The sequence below is a fragment of the Melospiza georgiana genome, chromosome 1, assembly GCF_028018845.1.
Source record: "Melospiza georgiana isolate bMelGeo1 chromosome 1, bMelGeo1.pri, whole genome shotgun sequence".
Lineage (NCBI taxonomy): Eukaryota > Metazoa > Chordata > Aves > Passeriformes > Passerellidae > Melospiza > Melospiza georgiana.
The window spans coordinates 77,971,604-77,992,509 of record NC_080430.1 but is presented as its reverse complement, the minus strand read 5'-3'; the positions used below and the strand labels follow the sequence as shown (position 1 = coordinate 77,992,509).

General features: G+C 36.7%; 1 protein-coding gene across 3 annotated transcripts in view; it reads right to left on the bottom strand.

Annotated features, from left to right (window-relative positions):
- CDH12 (cadherin 12) overlaps positions 1-20,906 on the bottom strand; it is a 539,802-nt gene that overhangs the window by 216,750 nt on the left and 302,146 nt on the right. The window contains exon 2 of one of the 3 annotated variants that reach the window (XM_058021180.1): positions 4,368-4,504. The exons of the other annotated variants lie outside the window; for them this stretch is intronic. The gene's annotated coding sequence lies outside the window, so the exon portion shown is untranslated. The remainder of the gene's footprint in view (positions 1-4,367; positions 4,505-20,906) is intronic. 3 annotated transcript variants of the gene reach the window in all.

Genomic DNA, 20,906 nt, shown 5'->3' with positions numbered 1-20,906 from the left:
ATCTTTAAACAATCCATTGCAAGATCAGCATTGTGAAAGCTGACCTCTGCTAAATACAAATTCCAGTAATCAATGTGGTTAGGTAGGTGTTTATTTCATTTCAAAGTAGAATTTTTCTACCTGGAAATATTTTTCCCCACTCAAACCACCAGGCTAGAAGGTTCAAAAAAGAAGCAGATCGAAGCTTTGTCTCTCCCAAAAGAGGGACAATCCTCAAAGATTTGCTACAAAATAATTACCTGAACAAACATTCTGTGACACATGCCAGTAAGTTACACCTCTACAAAACAATTGGGCCTTTGTGAAAGGTTCTGTTAATACAAAAGTAGATAGTGCTTGAAAGTCATTCTTTAACATGCTATGTTATCTTACCTATGACAAGCCACAATAAAAAGAGAAGCCAGGAAGAAGTAGTAGCAAAGACTAGATTAGCCTCTATATGAACTTATTAGGAGATGCAGCTTTCGCTGAGGCTTGAAAATAGCAACCACTGAAAATATGCTCAAAGTTACTCATTTAAAAGAATAATATATTCATTTTAATCTCTGCTTATTTTTAACTGTAATGTATGCTTTTGCAAAAACAATATCATACTGAGGCAGATGACTTAAACTTTGAATTGTTTTTATGAACCAGTGAAGAGCAGGAGATTTCTGCAGTCTAGACACACACAAGCTCCAAAGCTGAAAGCAGAACGGCATTTTACTGTTCTAGCTACTTACTGTACAGTGAGATACAGCCCCTGACACAAAGATTGTACAATCAAAACCCATTAAAAGCTAGAGAAAAGGAGGATGAAGAGATGGTTGAGTCGTTGTCCCATTCTTGTGAGCACTGAAGCATCGTCAGTGGGGCTTTTGTTTCAACTAAAAATGCAAAAATTACACAGATGGCCCCAGTGTAAAAAGTGATGTCCCTGCAGCATCAAAGAAAGGAGAAGAATCATGGTAGGTGAAGAGAAGGAAAGGATGCTAAGAGGAAAAGAATAAAGGTAAACATGTATCATCAGGAAGAAAATGAGACTTTAGAAAGAGGAAGATGTTACCCTGAGGTGCAAGAACAAGTGTCCAGGAAATAGATTATGAAAACAACAATGAAAGAGAGATAACAAGAGTCTGGTGGGACACAATGGTCTTGCTAGGAAAGCTGGTGTCAGCTTCATAACATGTAAATATCGCAGGGTTAAAAAGTCTCCTTTTCAGGTAAAGCAATTTCTGCATATATCTCTAGAGAAGGGAAACTATGGAAACTCATTAACCCCTGAAGTTTGTTCTAACTCACTGTCACCCCATACTCTTGAAATTATATATAATTTAGTATATTAGATCTCTTTTACATTATCTGGATTATGAACTATAGTCATTAAAAGCTGTTTCCTCTTTCACATGTCGCTATCCCAGGACTGTTCCTCACTGGTTTGTTGTTGGTTTCATGTCAGTTTTCATAGAACTCCCTTTTCTTTACCCATTTCCAAGCCTCATTTTAATGAATCTCCCTAAAAAGCTCATAAAACATTAAAGCAATAGTATCCAACACTGATTTTCAATGGAGTTGGGCTAGATAGTAATCGTACTCTGCTGTCAGTAATAAGGAGACTTAGCTTGAGGCAAAAAAAATTAACACCGACCTCATTCAAAGAACTTGAAGTATTTGAAATAAAGTTGAACTCTGCATATAGATATATATTTAACAGTATTTGATACAGATATATATTTAACAGTATTTGATACAGCCTTAGAGTAAAAAAACCAACTTCAAGAGAGGGAACTAGGCTATACTGCCTTCCTGTGTAATCTGTCTGTGTTTAACAAGTCTGAAAAGCTTCAGTAAGTCAGATGCCCCAATTTATTTTCTTAATGAGAGGAATATTACATCCCCATATTGCTGAGGTCACTTTTAGGATCATTACTATGTATGAAGAGGCTTGCAACCCACCAGCAGAAAAGATCAGGAGGTAATTATAGAATTACTATTGGTTTTTATCAAAAGATGAGAAAAGCAAGCATTTCCCTGTGTTTGGTAAACTTTCATGTCATAAAATCTCTGAGGCTGGCACACTGGAAAGTAAGCACTTCACTTACAAGCAGATAGAACATGTGATCTTGTAAAATAATAACAGAGATGTATTTGTAAGACTTGTTTAGAAGGCACAGACATATTGCCATGAAAGTGTGATTTATTTATTTTTTACTTACAGCAACAGCTTTGTAAAACAAAGGGAGAACAAAGCCATCATGTCAAACAATGTTTGTAGTCAGACCTTGTGAAAGACTGGAAGGGAACTTCCTGCTATTTGTATCTAACTTGGATGTCTCCAACTGCAACTGGTTTATGCTTGATTTTTTTTTCCTTGCAGTGCATTAAGTTACTGTGTTTTGACTTTTTTAATAACGAATACTCTGATGTATATGAATGAATACTACGTTGAAAACACACTGATTAGTTGTGAAAGAAAAAAAGTGAAGACATATACAGTGCATTCTTATATGTGCATTGAAATACTTCTACCCTGGTCAAGACTTGCATCTCTGGGTGGAGGAAGCACTCAGGCATTTAGTAAATGTCATATAAACATAACATGAAAAATGAAGTGAACCATATGCTACACCAAAATGAGGATCAGTGCATGTAACTACTTCCAAAACCAGCTTCCTTTCCTTGACAACAGTATAATAAAAAATACTACTTTCCAAAATAATTTGCAAGGAGAATATAGAGATTGACAGTTAAAACTGTCAGTATTCTTCAAACACCCCCCTAAAACCTCAGGTCATTTCCCCCTATGCTAATGTGTTTGCAAGGAGGACAACTTGGTCTTTTTCACTGAAAAGGTTAATGGAGTAAGTAACCTGCAGGTAACCAACATTTGCTGGAATTGTTCTTTTTTTTTCTTTTGTTTTCCTTTTCTTTTGGGAGCAAGGTGGGGGGGCAGAGGGGCAGGTGGTGATGTGGAGAGGAGGAGTGGAGCAGGGCAGAGGCTTGAGAAGTATATGTCCATATTGATTAGCTGAGTTTTTAATGCAGGATATAGTGCTATGAATTCTATTTCCAACAATAAACAATAATCAACAATAGGGATATATAACAACAATAAACACCATTGGCTGAAAACAACCAGTGCAATAAATTCACACTTTTATAAACTGCCTAAAAGTTATGCATCTGTCAAAGCTATGAAGATTTGAAATCACTTAACTTTCCCTTAACGCTTTCTTTCTTTTATGGTAGAGTTTTAAACAAAATGCGTTAACTTTTAAGGGCAACAGAGAGAACTGACATTTTCCACACATCATATCTTAATTTCATCCCTTACAGTATTAAAAAGTTTGGCCTCTTTGCACACTCCTTAATTACATCCCCTGATAGCACAGTAATCAAGCATGGAAAAGACTGAGACTATCCAAGTCAGTTCACTTTGTAAATGTCAGGGTAGACAGACCATAGGTACAAAGCTAGCTAACTCCAGGCTGTGTAAAAATCTCTGACACTTTCCTATTACTCATTTAATCTTTCAAGACAGCCTCCCTCATCTACTGTCTTATTTCCTTACAGATAAAGATCTTCAAGCATCAGTCTATTTCTTTTGATATGTCTCACTTTCTATCAGCCCATGAAAAAATGCATCCTCTCTCTCCTCGGTCAAACACTGCTCTCACCCCATAGCAACCAATTTAATTTTCTGGCCACTTGTATTGAAACAACATCCCTACTCACTCTTTTCCCCCCACACAGAGGAGAAATGCTAACCCCACAAAAGCAACTATCCAAATCCTACCACCCTCCAAGCATAACATTCCTTCCACATGCCAGTCACAGTCTTCAGTCTGACGGCAGCCTGGAAAGCTGCATGCATATTTTTGACTCACATTTCAAGAAGCCCTTACTGTCTCATTTAAATGCCACGGGACTTTAAAGCCCTGCATCTACGAGTTCCTGCTGGTGAGGGAATGATGCTCCTTATTCAGGATTACGTTTTACCATAATGTACTTTTGCTTTCCAGCTGCTGTGCTTCCTCAAATACATACACAGGGAGGGAAAGTGCACTTGCCTTTCCTCCTCCTGCCTTCTCGCATTCCTGCATGCTTCTAACAATTTTTTTTTCCTTCTTCTCTGTTTGTTGGTTTGGGGGGGTTTTTTTGCAAGCTTCAGAGAATCACAGGGTGGGAGAGAAGTGCAGCCATTCGTGGGATGCTGCCTGGAAGTGGCCTCGGTGCCGAGGGCGCTGCGGGCTGGGACGCGGGTGCTGCCCCAGCCCGCTCCCCGGCTCGGGCTCCCTTGCTGCAGTGCAGGCTGGCGCTTCACTCTGCTCCAACTTTCCATGCAGAAACTCGGCACGATGCAGGCAGCCAGACAAAGCAGCACTTACCTTAATTGAAATCTTTTCCCTGGTAATGCTGGAGAATCAGTCCAATCAACAGCGATCGGGGAGAATCTAAGTTTCAATCAACACCCTCCGGGTAGCCGCATGCTGCTCTGCCTTTTTTTCAGTGAACTCCTCACTGTCTGGAGGAGAGAGAGAGAGAGATCAGCTGAAATCCTCAGAGGCTCGTGGGGAGTGAGAGAAGAGGCACCAAAGCAATGTTTCTTAGCGGGAGATTCTCAGCCGGCGTGCTCAGGTCTGGAGGATCCTGTAAGTGCTGTGACAGGCTCCTGTCATGTCCCCTGAGCCGTGAGATGATCATTGACCTGATTAGCTCGGAACACTCCCTACATGCAGGGAAAGCGCTCAGAGGATTGGCGGGTCGCAGGGGAATTGGGAAAGGCACCAGGGCCGCTTGGGAATCTTCATTCTTCCAGACTAATGGATGTGCTGCAGCTGAGGCTGTAATTTGTGAGGAGGTTACGCACAATGTTAACCATCTGAGGACTTAAACAATTGTGCTGTTGCGTGCTGTTTCTCAAGGTACACCAGCATTCAACGCGGGGTAGAGCTGAGTGATTAGAGGCTGATGTAGCCATTTCGTAATACAAGGCTCACTGTGTGAGATGTTCTGTAAGCTGAGAGATAAAGTGGATCCATACATTTGTCTCTGACCCCGGAGACAATAGCAGTTAATGGGTAGAATAAGGGAAATTAGTATGGTGGGCTCATGTTAGCCCCCAGATGGCAATCAGTCAGCATGGAAAGAAAAAGAAAAGAGCAACAAAACCCAAGCAGATTAGAATTATTTAACAAGTGCATGTGGCAATTTAAATAAAATGTGGAGAAAGAATTTCAAATTAGTACAGAAAGGACTTCTCAACATGGAGATAAATCAGGAGAAAAGCACAACAATAGAGCAATGCAAGTTCTTCCCTTTCTTACAGCAGAGGGGAAAACCCAACAAGGAATGCATTTAAAGGATCTAATTTGCCTTTCACTTGCACTGAAACAAATAAATCTATTAAAGATGACAGTTTAAATTTACATCAGGATAAAAAAAAAGGCAGAGTGAAAGAAGAATGAGGTGTATTCATTACTTGTTTTTGGTTCAAGGGTATTATGGAAACTAGACTTCAGTGTACCAAGTATTCAGGCTTGCATGGTCAAATGAGTCAAGTCAAAGTGTGTCAGCTTTTATGACTGCTCTCATCTGCTGTTTTCCTGTGCTTGGACGATAATTATGGCACTGAGCAGTTGACTCCATTTTACATTCAGATTTATCTATGGAAATACCATCCTGTGACTCAGAATAATTATGTTCACAGAATAATATATTTAGTATTGATGATCTGGAGCACTAATATAAAATAGAAATCAATATTTTTATAACAACTAATGAAGAAGATTTAAAACCTATAATAGCAATGCTAGTTCATATGTAGTTACCATAAGTTACTCTATGAATGCTGAAATAAAGTTAGTCATAAACATATATTGAAATTCTTAATCAAATTTATTTACTTTGGGTCTACTCTTACATTTTTCTGGTAAATTTGTGTAATTGTGTTTTAGTAGGAAAAGCAGTAATGAAAGCAATTTTAAAGTTGTTAAGTGGCAGAGAAAATGGATTATATGTTTACTTTCTGAAGGCATTCACATCAGAAAGCTCATTATTACAGAGAAAAGAGTATCATGTGATTTAGATCACAGAGAAGTAACCATGGAAGTTTGAATCATCAATTTATTTAGCAAGATGGAAAACAAAGATTTTTCACTCTGGCTTTAATGCCTAAGAAACAGGAAATAAATGTAAGTGCCCCATATTTCTAGACAATCAGTAGGAACATATCAATTTTTCTACCCTAGCAGTGTTAGCAATATAATTTTCAGGTTCCTCCTCTGGAAGTGCCACTCTCCACTGAAAAGTGCCTCAATGTGCAAAATCTGGATTATAAGATTGGAAAAATTTTATATTCAGACAGCAAAGATTTTAGAATGTGGGTTACTTTTTTTTGTAATTTCTTGAATGCCTGTCACCCAGGGATTCATGCCTGCCCTGGGGCTAATGGTAAAACAGTAATAATTAATCTAATATTTAATCAAATAAGAAGGCTTTTATGCACGTTAATATGAAACATAAACACATTACTGAATAAAGGGTTTTATGTGTCAGGACTAAGATTTCCTGTTACAACCCCCACAGAAAAAGAGGCTCTTCTCCTTACCTATACATTTGTACCAGTGAAAGGGTGGAAGTCATCCCAAGGGTTACAGTCTTATCTGTTCTGACATGGCATCCCTCATGAAACATGCAATCCACTGACACATATTGTATTATTAATGATTTTAAATACAATTAAAGAAATTAAATATGAAAAAGACCTTATTAAGACAATTTATTTGCCACTTCTGTAAGCTTCCAATTTCAGGATTCATGCTGCTTTGTTTAATTGAATCTTAGCTCTCACCAGCCCTAGAAATTTCAACACTTCTCTTAAACTGCTGTTCCAACCTATGAGATCTCCATAACAAGAATTCTTTTCCATTTATTACTTTTCAAACATCTTTCAACATTTTTATACTAAAAAAAAATTATTCTAATAATTTAAATGGTAATCATTCACATTCAATGGTCTGATTGTCTTTTTAAGGTTTAAAGGCCAACATTCATCAGAAGTTCATTGTACAAAACTGAATTATTTTAATTGCTTCTCACCACAAGTAAAGGTCTGGGGAAAAAATAACAGCAGATCCAGAGAAGGGACTGAAGCATGAAGGAAAAAAAACTGAAGTGACAACATGATTTCAGTTTGTGCAGAAACAACTGGGACTTACTGTAGTCTTGGACTATTAGGTATGACACTGGCATTTTAAATTTCGTGTTAACAAAAGAAAACAATGATTTGACTCACTCATGAATCTTGCTACAGTCTAAGTAACAGAAGTAAAGTCTGGCGCCTTGGGTCCTACTCCCAATCCTAAATATAACTTAAAATTTTGAATTCAGTTCCTATGAGTCATCTTAATAAAGGGACAGAGGTTTTTCTGAACTAGAAAAGTAACTTGTTTTCAATAGGAAATTATACAGTAACATATAGAGATTAAAAAAATTAGGCACCCTTCTCAGCACATCGTTCTTACAGAAAGGGGGCAGTATACTAAAGCAGTAAAAAATAAAATAAAATTCTATGTTATCTCTAATTAATCTTTTGAATTCACTGCTCCAAGCCATGATTATAGGAAAGAATCAATATGTACGTGTGAGAGTATTTTGAAATCATAACAGAATCTAAATTAATTACACAATAATACTTTCTCTCTTCAGTATTGTTCCTCAATGCAAAGCAAAAACATTTTTTCATGGGCAAGACAGGTTACTATTCATGGGGAAAAGAATCACTGTCCAACTAATGATTTAGCAGCAAAATTTAAAAGACTTTTACAGTATCATTGAATAAACCATAGTATTTTTACTGTCAAATGCCATTAGATATTTGTGCTTCCCTAAAAGATTTTTTTTCAAGATGAGTAGCCTATTTAAAAAAGCCCTATTTCCAAACTTGATAATTTGTTTAGACTGAATGCCAAAATAAATGCAGAAAGCTGTACTAGTATAAGTTTCCTAATATTCTTCTAAAGACCTTCGGTTCGCAGACGCAAACTACTTCAGCTCAATACCTTATCATGCATCAATGTAAAGTCAATACAGAACAAAAGGCCATAGAGAAACACTAAGAAAAGTGCTAATACAGTCACAACTTTCCTGCTGGCCCAAGTCCCACACAGAGTCTGTCGCGTCAGCTATGTTGATTCTCAGGAACAGAAAGGAGTAGAAGCAAACAGTGTCTATGTCCATGTCAACACACAGAATTATTCTTCTTCTACATTTAAAAAGATCCTTTGGTATGAATGAAGAAAAATGTAATACAGAATGAAGTTAGAGTGTTAATTTTCTGCAAAATTTCTTATTTTCTAAAAAGTAAATAACAAAAAAGAAATATTGTCTGTTTCATTTTGGTTGGAAACACAGAAACTAGAAATAAGGTGTGTGAGTACTCTAGGAAAGCAGCAAACCCAGTAGAGTACATAGAAAAGATTAAATAATATATTAAATAATTAAAAGATTAAATAATATATTTATCCTTCATCTCTTCAGAGAAAAACAGAAATAATAAACCACTTAAAGACATTAAAAATGCTCTGCAGAAAAGTATTTGAGCTATTCAATCTTTCACAACCATATTTTCCATATTTTGGCAACCAGTTTTTCCCCACAGCCTCTATCGACAATGAGACAAGTTAACTCACAGTGATACTTTACTGCCATGCACTGTAGCTCTGAAATGTTACTCTCATCCTCATTAATTTCAAAAGTACCAGCAGAGCAAAGGCAACTCCAAGCTCTCATCTGGCCTATATCAGCACAGCTATATTGATCTAAGTAGAATTGTACAGCAGATTTATAAATCAGTGAGGTCTCATGTAACAGCATAACAATTGGTCCTCAATGAATACTACAGCAGATTTCAAAGATCGCCCTTCCTGTAACAGCATCCAATATTTTATTTTTTGATACGGATCGTTTCTTTCCAAAATTCTTGGCCATAGTGAGTACGGACAACACGGGGAATTTCTCTGCACCAAAGAGTTTAATCTTGAGCATTCAGGGCTTTAATTCAGCATCTTGTTCAAGATGTTCTAGATGTTAAGGTAAAGATGTGATCTGGATGGAAGGAGACAGCTGAATCCTTGTCATACTTAGTGGAAAACTGACTTCATCAGGCTTCCCCTTGTGGTACCTCAAAGGGCTTAGACAAATCCAAACTGCTTTGTGTCATCTGATCACTGTTCTCACTCCCAGTTTAGCGATAATTATCAGTACCACTCTTTTTACTTAAGCCATACTTCCGAATATAAGGAAAGTAGCACAGCATGTTGCTTTAAGACACTTCTGTTATGTAAAGTGCAGTTTGAATTTCATTGTTCGCTTTTATTAAGCCAGCCTTATAGGCTGAGACAATTCAATGTTGGTGATCTATGTTTCCCTTAAGATATTCTCACAATGTTTGAGACATTTCGGAGGCATGGGTAACCCTAGATTCAAATAAAGGCCCACAAAATGACTAAACAAATGAAAGTTTTGGAGTGTCCTAATAACATTGTGGAATGGTCCCAAAATAATAATGAGAGGGGAAAAGCAGGTGGTGGTTAAATACTCTACAATTCAGTTCTGGGAAAAAATTATGAACATTATGCTTTTTAAGAGTAGGGGACATATAGGTAAAGAGGGTACATAGCCCTGTGAGTGAAAGGAAATATAGAGGGATAATATTTTTAAGGATATGTTCAGGTCTAGTAAAGAGAAAATGAATGTAGAAAGAAGATGTAAAATGGAAACAGGCCACCACTCTTTTGGAGTTTAACTACCATCTGAGAGAAATAAACTTTGTATCCCAGAGGAATGCCATTCATGTTCAAGAGCCAAGTAAATTATTGTTGAGTATATTTATAAAGAAGGAAACAGAATGAACAGTTATTCAAAAGTGATATATGCTTGCAAAACTATTTCATTTACAGATGCATACTATAAAGACACTTCTGTGAAATAATATAATCAAAATTCTGTTTAGTCTGTTTGTTGTGTCTTTCTATATGAATTGAGATCCTTAGGACCACTAGAACGTACCCTACAGGACCAAGGAAACCTTGAATATAAAGTTAGGTAATCTCTGCTGAAAATTTCTGTCAGCAATACACCTATACAGCTCAGCTGGAAAAGAAATTAAACAGTTGTAACTAAGAGCATGGTTTTGCAGCAAAGTTTGCAGTTTCTGGTCTGGGTCTTTTTGCTGGGGGCTATAAAGCTACTTTAGACATAGCAGCAAAAATAGAAGCACCCTGCAATTTGCACCACAGGAGCAGTGTGGGAAACAGAATGACTCAGGGACATCCTTTCTAAAGTACAATTCCTCCCTCTCATCCTTCTTGTTCAGGTGAAGGGAACAGTGTGATTTGTGGTATGATCTGCCCCAGCAGCAATTTACAACTTCCCAGTAAAATCTCTGTGCTCACTCTCCTCTGCCATCAACTTGCTTTAGCATGCAGGGACAGGGGGAGAGGATAGTGCAGCAAGTCATGTGCAGGGATGCAATGTACTGCTTGTAACCACATAAATATCTTACACTCATCCATTAGCCTCCCTGTTCCTGTCTCTCTGAATAAGGAGGGGTTGCTTGTCCCCTTGAAGGGGACAAAACTGAACTGCAATTTAGTCTTGGGATTTTCCCTGGCATTTTTATGGCTGAAGCCTGTCTGCTACTTACTTGGACTAATACTATAAATCTAGCACACTTTAAGGGCTACATTTTCAGTGTCATAAAGCATCATATCTGTCCATTTTTCAGGGTAACCACAGGGCTTTTATAATAATAAAGAAAATATGATCTTAGGATGTGACAGCATCTCTGCCTGAGATTTTTTCAGATGCTACTGATTTCTGGAAAAGCTCAGAAAAATATAGTAACAAGTATAAACACTAATTAACTTTCCAGCAATCCTCACTTGCATTGTCTGACTAGTGGGAACTTTGATTTGTTTCTTTTTTTGATTGTTATTGTTTGTTTTAATTTTTATTTCACCCTTGACTCTTTTCTTATATGATATTGCTCTTCTCTTTTGCAGCTTTTCCATTCCAGAGTCATAGTTATTCTGGTTTTTTTTTATTCTTAAATTTCCAATCTCTTTTAATATTCCTCCTTTCTTGTTTTCTTGCTCTCTATTTTGCCAGTCATATAAGGAGAAGTATACTGCCTTTTCTTGGCAGTGTTAGAATGGATGGGTATAGAGGGAAATAACAGGGAGAATAATAGATGCATTTTTCCATATACACACAAAAAATGTCTTATGTAGGAAAAGGAAATCAAATGCTACCAAAATTGCTTTTATTTTTCATTCCCTCAATTACTATTCAGGAGGAGCTGGAAAATCCGTAAATCCGAAAATCCAAGCATGACTGGAAACATTTTAATTCCTCATACAGTCTCATTCTTCATAGTCTGAAACAAGTTTTCCCTCAGATGACAGACACCAGCCCATTGACTGTGAAGGACAACTTCCTTGTAACAGGGAAGAAGGCTGAAAATAAAATAAATAAAATAAAGAGTACCTGCAGCAGTATTGTGCAAGCCCTGAAGGAGTAGGCTGATGTGAATAGCAGCCAGACAAGCCCTTATTTGGGGTCATCACTCTCCTTTCATGTGGGCCCATGCTGGCTAGCACTTGGTTAGATTTGCTGTGGGAATACTCAGGCTAGCACGTAAAGGTGACAGTGAGCAGGAGGGTAAGGCAGGCCCTCATCCCAGCTTCTTCAGAGGTTATCAGGAACAGAAGTTATTTAGTGCCTTCCATGTGCCTAATGGCAAGATTATTACTCCCAGAAGCATTGCACTGCATCTAATTGTGTAATAAGTTACATGACATAAAGAAGCTGAAGTCTGTACTGTATATAAATCTTATTTTTAGATACCAAGGAACATGAAGATTTCAATCTAGTACAAAGACACTGACACTGATTAGCAGGGTCTAACCCTGTCGAGTTTCCTTCTTGTTTTTACCACTCACATCATTACTCCCTCCAACACCTTCTATTACAGGCATATGATACATATTATGTGCTACATACTACTCTGCCATGAGTTTGCTTCCCTACAGCAAAAATTCAGAAAAAAACAGTGCTTCCTTTTTCAGACCTGCATGTTAATTCCCATTTGCCTGCTTGTTTTGACTACATCCTGAACTTCAAAAGTCTCATAAGCCTTTGTGATTATCAGGTTTCTGAAGGTTTACCTTAAATCATCAGCTGAAAAGAGAATGAAAAGGCAATAATATACAAAGATGTGTTCTTAATTTTTCCATCCTGTAGTCATTATTTCTAGTTGGATCTATTAATGCCTTCGATTTAAAATCTCAGAAGGCAGAGATTCAGATCACAATATGAAATGTGACACTCAGTTCTAGCCAGCAGGAAACTGAAGGTGGCAGGAGGAGATCGGAGCTAAAAACTCCTTAGCTCAGGCAGCCCAAGCAAAAGCCAAGTCTCAGCTGCTGCCTCTTCACTCAGGGAAGCAGAAACCATGGTCTGTCATAAACTTGGGCATTGTATCCTGCAGAGAGAATTCAGCAGTGGCATCTTACACTTCTACATCACTGCAGTTTGCTGCCAAAAAGCAGTACAGAGCATGCTGGAACAGTTTCTTTAACACAATCCTTCTCTGGAAACCTTTTGGAAGAGAACATGCTTCCACAAAGCACAGCCACTTGTTACCTCTTTTGAAGATGGCTTAGTTTGAGACAGTGGCTAAGCAATAAAATTTGGCCTCCACTGATTAAACAAAATAGAATTCTCTAGCCACACATGAAAGATTAATCATATGACACATTTTTAAAAAATTGTTCAGGTTAATAATAATATCTTTTCTGGACAGAAAGTATCATTATGTGATCATACCCATTTGAGTCATTAGCCTCTCTTTTCCCTTTTTATGAATATGGAGGAATGAAAGATGGCCTAATTACAGCACTAGGAAATTACTTGCCTTTTGGTGGGGGGTAGAGGAGATGGTCTCATAGTCACAATACAAAGTTGAGACTGTACAATATTACCTTAAAATATTTATTCTCAGTTACTCTCAGTTCCATTTGCATCTGTAATAAGTAGCATGTTTAAGGGACACTTGCATATATGGAATGGGAGTAGAAGGATGTGGAAGCTGAAAGATGCAGAGCCTCACTGCCTAAATACACAGTCGCATTTTCTCTCATGCTTTCAAGCTGTAATTTGTGATTGATGTGAAAATGTTTAATATTAACACTGTCTGTTAAAAACAATGGGTAAAAACCATAAAAACTACATATTCATTCATGTTAATTTGTCTCTTTACTAGCAAAGACAACAAGCTTATGTTCATCTATCTCCAGAACCACCTATACTGATATTAATCTGTTTTCTGAAACACTGCATCTTTTTTTTCCCCTATTCATGAAGGCACTTCTAAGAATAATAATTACACTACTTAGCCTTTATCTAGTGCTTCTCATCTTTCAAGAGCTTTACAAATATTAATTCACTAATTAATCTTTCCAACAACTCACATTACTCCCATTTTACAGATGGAAGAGCATTAGCAGAGAGGGTGAGTGACCTGCCTGAGGCCATGGAGAGCAGAAAAAAGGGAGAGGACTAAGAGAAAAGATGCTTATAACTAGAATGAAATGGAGGCAGATGGGACAATTATGTTGATTGTTCAGCAAATAATCATGAAATTCCAGTGAAGAATTCAACATACAGGGATATGGCAGTGCTAGTTCTACTGGATATTATACAGCCACTCAGTTTGCCAAAGGATCCACAAATTTTTTTTTTTTTACATTAAGAAAAGAGAACTGAAAATAAAACTTATTGCTCTTTTATAATTTTTTTTAAAAACAGGATCAGTCTGTCCTTAGATACTAGCAAAAATCTTAAAAGTGATCTTGAGCAAAAAAACAAGGGTCAAGAAACTATAAAATTCTAATTTACTTGGTATTTCAGTTGATGTGAGTCTATCTGTACTCAAAATTGGATCAACTAAATGCAAAGACTGCCCAATGCTAGTGACATTAGGATTTCTATTCCTGGTTCATTTTGCAGCTAGGGAGTCCTAAAAGAAAGTATGCTCTCTATAAGACCAGATGTAGCTCACGTATTGAATTCCAACTGTAAGTGAAAAAAACTAGGCAAATAAACTTCCCCCTTGAATCTTGGCTTTCTGCTTTCCAAATAACCTCTGTTTAATTACATTTTTTCCACTTTGTTTTAGTTCAGTTCTGCTTTGTTTACAAGCCCAAATGATCCAGGAAAACAGACATTTCTACATAAGAACTGCAGGAGAACATGGGATAATACTATTTTATGATAGTGCTGTCAGGGAGACTTTTTCCTTAAGGCTGCAAGAGATACATCATTCTCTGGAATTTAGGACAGTGACTGGCAAGGTGAGGTATCCAAGCCAAATCCAGGAAGTGAATTATCTCAGAGCAAAAACTTTTCTCTGTGCCACAGCTGATAAAAAACCTGGGGACTGGTTATTAATTGTGTTAGAATCTAGCAAGTACAGTACACATAAATATTGAAATCAAAATGATTACACAAATATTCAATGAACTTTATGTTCCATACAGACTGGGAACTAGGAATAAAGTAAAAAAAAAAATATACAATCACTTCAAACTGAGATGACTTTTGCCTGTCTCTGAGAAGTTTTGCTTTCTGCTCCATTGATATGTTAAATGTTTGTTTCAGTTGCACTGTATGTCGATATTGACATTTTGTATAATACTGTAGCTCACTGAATAGTGGATAAACAACCCAAGAGTACAGAAAGCCCCAAAGAGAATGAAGAGGAGCAAGGGGGGGATGTAAAAAAGTCCCTGACAATTTCAAAGACTGCATATGTGCTGTATAATTCAGCACTAAGAAGGAAACTCTTACTCCTGTAACCTGTGCATATCTCTCACTAGCTATCCTCTTGTCTGGAGATACCATTAAAATAAAATTTAATTTCATTTTACAGATACAGAATAGTTACACTTTTTCAGGTGCTTAGAGCTTGGGAAGAAAATAATTTCCAAGACACAGAACAGATACACCTATTCTGTGTGTTGGAAAATTATCTGCTTCCCAACCTCTAAGAACTTGATCCACAACTGTTATTATTTCAAAATAGAATAATAAAAAATATATTTTGTTCTCCCAGAATTTGAAAGTATAGCTAATTGCTTTCTCTCTCTCTGAGTTCTATATCCTTATAAAATTAATTCTCCCTTAAACTTTATTTAAGATGCATATTCAGGAAAACATTTCCTGGGAATGACAAGGTGGAAAAAAGCCTCTATTTGCACTATTTTGATATTAATAACACAATTTTATGGCTTCATCATTTGCAAGCTTTTCAGACAATACACATGATTACCAATCCAATCACTGACAACAGCAAGCAACTTACCACTTGTGACCTCAAAATTCTGTAGCAGTAAGAAGCAAATTGACTGGGAAGAACTCCTACAGTACATTGTAATCAGGATAAAGCTATTAAATCTGTGATTTTATCCAGTGATTAAATTTTTGGTTAGCTCCTGTGATAGAATCGGGTTTATGTTATTACAAAAAAAAAATATAATGATCACAAAACTTTCATAAAAGATTTCATACATAGGTACAGGACTCTTGGGAAGGATGCTGAGTGATTACATGAGCATATCATGACAAGCAAGTGCTGCATTTTGTCTGTGAGGTTTAGTTAGGTTTGCTTTGCTTAGGTCAGCCTGTTGGAGTAAGGCTACAGATCACTCTCACCAAAATTCAGAATGCTGTGCAGAAAGGACTTGCAGCAAATAGGAGAAGTGGCAAAGAAAACAAAGTGCACCGAATACAGAGAAGACAAGTTTTGTTTATGAAATGGACATAAAAATGTCACAGGTTCGGACCAGATATCCTGAGTTTCTTCCCAGGTGCTCCTGGGGTGCACAGAGGCTACTGTAGCTACATTTTGTGGCCTTTCTTCAGTATGTTTCAGCGTTAAAAAGAAGAGGTGGATTTTATTTACACGTCTCCAGAATTATATTTGGATGCTGTTGAGCAAAGATGGAGCTCAAAAGTGCTGTTGATAGAAACCTAATTACTGTTTTAGGAACCAAGTTTCTTTAAAAATTATTTTTATTTATTTACTTAGCCTAAATTTTTGTCAGAAAATAGGCAGTTCTGTGTAGTTCAATGCTGTAAGTTAAATGGGTGGTTATCAAGGTAAGGTAAATGGTTCTTAGATGTTGGGAACTACAAGTGGACTAGCTTTACATATCAGCTCATCTTTAATTAAAATTTGTTAATACATTCTGAATGTTGCTGATTCTAATATTTTAAAGTACCTAAGGTTATTCTAGGCTAAGCAGGAGAGTGTCAGTTTTCCTTCTTTAGCAGTCTTTTTGTTTGCATAGGCTTTAGTTTTATATTCTTCAGGCAGGAAACTGTATGTAATTATTTTGGATGTCTTCTTTTATTGCTTAATTAAAACTATAGAAAATGGCATAAAATAAACTCTCTCTATCTCATTGACATTTGCACAGCAGCACATTTGCAATCAACCAAAAGCATATTTTTCCTATGTCATTAATGATAAAAAGGCACAAATTACTTATTTATGATGATATTAAGAATAAAATATTAATTTGTTGAAGAAAACACTGTATTAATAATAAATAATCCTGATCTCCATGAACATGATACCAGGATGAAAATTCTTAATTTGTTTTAGAAAATAATTAAATACAGGCATACACTCATAAAAAAGAACTCCACTGCCTTGTAAACTGTGGTAAAATGCATGTCTTGGAACAACCTCTAAGTAAGAGCTTGCACAAGAAGTGTGTTATAATGATGGAGGAATTTACTGTACTGTATCATTGACCATTAATTCTGAAAACACTACTTTTTCAGAAAGAAAGTTCTGCATGAATAAAATATATTACAAGTTTAGAATTCAAACCAATGCCTAAAAATAAAGTGTCTGTACTTTGGATCATTTATTATCTAATTAAAAAAAATATACATGTGTGATTAATGATAAATCCACTCATAACACATGTCCAAGACCCTGAATCATTTTTCCAAATCAGGGAACAAAAGAGTAAGGAAATAATGAGTATGATGGGCCAGGAAAACATCCTGCGTATAACTATGGATTTACCACAACAGAAATTCAAAGGCAATGTTAACTACAACTGAGAATTTCTAAAAGTAAGTTTACATAGTTATTCCAACTTTTTTTCTCAATATTTTGATCACTTTACCAATAATTAAAATACGTGCGAAAGTGGCCTAAGTAGCTGTCTGCTTTTTCAGTGAGTAGGGCTTTCCCTTTCTTTACGTCTACCTTCACCTCAATTCTTCATCCTTTACACTTGCTCACACAGAAAATCATCTCCTTTTTTGTATGCACCTTTTTTCCAAACTGTTTTTTGAAGCACACAGGAAAGCTATGGCAACGGTGATGACGTCTGCACCCTTTAATTTGTAGCACAATGCTGTCTCTTTCCATGCCTCATTCTCAATACTAATAGGCATATTTCCAGTCACTTCACTTCCACTTGGTATTATATACATTAACAATCTTTTCATGCAGGTCTCAAAGCACAAAGCTCATGAGTATCACATTTTGTAAAACATCAGACACAAATATTCATGTTCCAGAAAATATGAATGATTTTATTCTCAACAGCAAGCAGACTGGGAATGGTTGAAACTCACACAGACATATCTGAGTTAGTCCTAATTAGCTGAAATACCAGTAGCAGCATGGCAGGGCACAGTGAATAACTGCAGGCGAGCTGCCCAAATATGTTCTTTGCAATATCATGCCCAGCAAACAGTAAGTTTGAGAAACCAAAGGAATAACAGAGGATGTATCCCTTGAATTTCATTAAAGAAATCTGCCCCATGCTTCCACTTTTTTTTTCACTGCATTCTCACAGAAAGTGGTTCCAGTGAACTAAGTGAGATTATTTACATGAAATTTGGGACCCAGTTGATTGCTGGCCAGACCTTGCATACATTTCTGCAAGAGACTGTTCTTATTTGTGCAAGTAAGAGACAAGCTAAAAAGGCATTGCTAATATATACACACACTCACATCATTAGTTTGAGAAACATCTTAATAATGCATTACTAAAATACGTGATATACACATTGTTCTGGTTTCAGCTGGATTGGAGTTCATTTTTTTCACTGTGCCTGGTGTAGAGCTGTGTTTTGGATTTGTGCTGAACACAGTGTTGACAGCACAGAGATGTTTTTGTTTTTGCTGGGCAGGGCTCACATGGAGCCAAAGCTTTTTCTGCTTTTCGTACTGCCCTGCTCGTGGGGAAGCTGGGGCTGCTTGGGAGGCTGGGAGGAGACAAAGCCAGGACAGGTGACCCAAACTGACTGAAAGGATATTCCAGACCATATGACAACATGCTCTGTGTGCAAAGTGAGAGGAAGAAGGAGGAAGGAGTGGATATTTGGAGGGATGGCACTTGCCTTCCCAAGTAACTGTTCTTCTTGATGGGGCCCTGCTCTCCTGGAGATGGCTGAACACTGTCCTGCCCATGGGAAGCAGTGAATTTATTCCTTGCCTTGCTATGCTTGTGTGCATGACTTTTGCTTTCCCTGTTCCTTCATGGGTTTTTACCTCAACCCATGAGTTCTCTGCCTTTTACCCTTCTGATTTCCTTCCCAGTCCACGTGGTAGGGAAGTGAGCTGGCTGGGGTTAAACCATGACACACATGGACACCTAGATGGAATTATTCATAAGAAGCAAGGGTGGTATACGACACCCCAACTAAAACTAGTTTTCAGAATTTCAACATTTTCACAAGAAAAAGTCACATTTAAAAGAATAATGCAACATAGCTGCATGCCTTGCAATATCATTGCAACTCTGGGCTGTCATATGTGGTTTATTTGAGTTTGCACTCTAATTTATGTTACCTGATAGTCCATTATAAGACTAGAATGTCAGTAAGTTTTCTTCCATCTGAACACACATCTTTTTCAAAATGAGATCTATCATTCTTGTTTGGCATCCAAGTCTTACTCTTTCAATTATGAAAATATCATAGACAGTATATTAGGATCAGATACCAAAATTTTAGCCAATCAATATTAGCTGAGTATAATCCCACTATTCCTGGCAACAGGCTTACTTTAGAAGACACGGAAAGAGAAAAAAACCTTATTTTTCTGAAAAGACATGTTTTGGTAAGTGCTTTGTCTTTCCCTGTCAAGCTTTTACAACATTTCCTTGGTTTTTTTTATCAAAGTAGCCTTATCCAAATGTTTATAATTTCGTAAATATTTTGTAAACATTTTTCATCTGTGATTCAGGCTGGGACAAAGAGTAGAGGATGAGGAATAAAACTGCACAAACATCCTTTCACTGAGATGGTTTAGGAATCTGACTCCCTGTTTAGTGCTGCCCTCCCTCCAAGACTCGCCACCCACTTGCTTCCCCTCCTCCCCTCTTCCACCCTAGGGTGGGTTCATAGGAGGGTTGCAAACTCAAAAGGGAAACACCACGGGCTGAGGTAAGAGCAAATGAACACTGTAAACACCTTTTCCTCAACTCAGTATACCGTGCAACTTCTATAAATTATCATTTAATACATTTAACCTATAGGCTGTCAGATAACTATTGAATAGACACTTAAATGAAAATTATTTGTTACACAGAGTTTATGAGCGTCTACAAACTGATTTAAAACATAGAATGGCAATTTGAACTGCAGACACTTTTAGGTATACTATGGACCTTAATTTCATATAGTTAGAAGAAAGAAATCTGGTGTGTAACTTCATTATTTGTTGTTGCCAATGGATGATATATAAATGGGAAAAGAAATATCACAATTGGGATAGGCTTTTTGGGGTTTTATTTAAAGGCAAGTAACTCCTGCTGAATATTTTAAACAACATTCAGCAAAGAAATAATGCAGAGCCTCTGTATGGAAAATCTGAGGCACATGGCATATTTCTTTGTTACTCAAGAGTGGAGAAAGATGGACAAGGCCAGCTAGCAAAGACAGGGGAAGAACTGTTTTAAAAATATCTTGTCAATATCTTATTTTCTGAGCAAATTATCCATGCCAGCTATGAGAAAAAGCAGCCTCAGAATATAAATGCCTGGTTTGTCATTATGTCAGCTTTTACCTTTTCTAAGACCAACTTAATGGGTTTTTTATGTCATTTTATAAATTAAATGCTGTCATCCTAGAGATTTTTAGTTTACAAATAAAAAGTGTACTTGAATCTTAAATAGTCCAAGCTTAATATTATTCATTAGTTATATATATTGATACTTTGCTCCTTTCTGTATTTTAATTTTAATTATAAACAATTTAAGAAACTGAAATCAAAATAAACTAATTTTGGGGTTCTTTTAGAATTCATTTTAAAAATAATTGCAAAGTTTGTCTGATTTATTAATCCCTAAGAAAGGAAAATGTCAAAATGGTTTTCAACTTGATTTCATTTAGGATTTTTCCCTTCATATCAGCACTGCTCTGAAAAATAACAGAAAAAATTTCAACTACAAAGCCATGGCTAAATTCCCCTTCACTTAAATAAGGTCAGACTTTCACCTCATACCTATGCTATTTTATCTTTCTATGCCCTTCACCGTAAGCATGAGGCACTGGACAAATGAAGTCAGTGGAATTAAAGAGAGATGGAATTGGCATTAATGCACATTATTATTGTTCGCCACAACAATTCAGTATGGTTATGTGGGAATAAAAAGGTTATAATGAGAGCAGAGTATGGAACAACATGAATTCATTCTCACAACAGTGATTGTAATGTTAATGGCACATTGTGCTAACACAACTCACCTCAATTCAATTTAAGGAATTCAATCATATGTCCATTTCCAGTTGCAATTTACTTTTCTTCTTACTGTAATAAATAAATTAAT